The following is a 1,537-nucleotide window of genomic DNA, read 5'->3' on the forward strand; positions in this document are numbered from 1 at the left end:
TGTTAAGTTTAGAGTGACGAGGTACGTACTCACTGTGAAATTACTGTGTATTAAAAGTTTGTGTTGAGGAAAAATAAAACTGAGTTAATCAAAAAAGAACTCGTATCGCTGAAGTTTCTCGGAAAGAATTTTTACCGGAAATTAACAAACAAGCAGATGTGCAACAATATCATAATCCTCAAAGAAGAAACCCACTAAAAAGAGTTGGTAAATGGACAGCTTAATGTATTGTTTTATCTGTGTTTCAGGAGAGTTCAAGAGACTTCACAATCCATGAAGAGGGCATTGTAAGCTATATTTTCAATGTTATAATTAAATTGTTTGCTAGAGCTGCTAATTGTGATGATGTAACAATCGAGAATCTTCATCTGATATCGAGAGACAATTGTAGGTTATTTATAAATGGGAATAGGCAGTTAGTGAAATTACTGAGTAGTCAATGAGTTTATGAGTTCAGGGTCAGAAAAGTTGTTCAAAGTTAAAAGTGAGATGGATCATGTCTATTCGGTTACTCAGATAATTATAAGGCAAATTATGTAAATATGCTCATTTGTGAGTTATACATATTTACTATTAATAAAGGAAACTTCTCTTAAATAATCTTAGTATATTAGTGCTACAGTAGTTACAATAGTATCTGTTGAATAGTTTTGTATTTGAATCTAGGTACAAGTGAAAGTGTCTGTAGTATCATTAAAGAAAAACATTATTTATTTGTTATTGATACATGGTCTGTATATCGTATTAGTTTTACCAAATGATAATAATAAAACAGTAGACAATAAAACAACGTTACAACAATTTGTTTCTGTGTTTTCTAGAGCAGATAATGTTTATTCTACCAAAGGAGATATTATAGTAATATATATAATCCATGCTGATAGGACCACCGACTGTAATATTCTATACTAGCCGAAATGACGACGTCTCTATGCTACAGCCGACCAATACTGTGAGAGAACAAGGATTACGAATTTAAACGCCCTTTCTTGTTTCAGTTTTGCTTCTAGATATTTGAGATCATCGTATTTTAGTTCTGCAGAGGTAAATCCTTAGAAAGTGGAAGCTGTGAGACTAAACACTACTTTGAAGATAATCAACTATGGTCCTTTCTGCGTGCTCCCCAGTGGCACAGCGTTAAGTCTGTGGACTTATAACGCTAGAATCTTGGTTTCGATACCCGTGGTGGGCAGAGCACAGATAGCCCATTGTGTAGCTTTATGCTTAATTACAAACAACAACCCTTCTGCGTAAATACATACGGCGCATATACTTTTTATGTGATAATAAATATTGTGTCTGTTTCATTCAAAACTGTGTTGCGTGAGCGAAGTCATATGACTAATGTCACGCCACTTCTCTCGAACCTTCGGGAATAGTCGGAAGATTACTAGATATAGGGTAGTCTTGTATATATATAAGAGGGTGACAACGTGACGGAACAATGTGTGTGTAGACAATGAGTAATTGATCTGCAGTCAGAGAGTATTATTGAGCACGTTCGTTGTTATAGTCGTTTGTTTTAGCGCGATTTAGG

Source organism: Limulus polyphemus, unplaced genomic scaffold (assembly GCF_000517525.1).
Source record: "Limulus polyphemus unplaced genomic scaffold, Limulus_polyphemus-2.1.2 Scaffold145, whole genome shotgun sequence".
Lineage (NCBI taxonomy): Eukaryota > Metazoa > Arthropoda > Merostomata > Xiphosura > Limulidae > Limulus > Limulus polyphemus.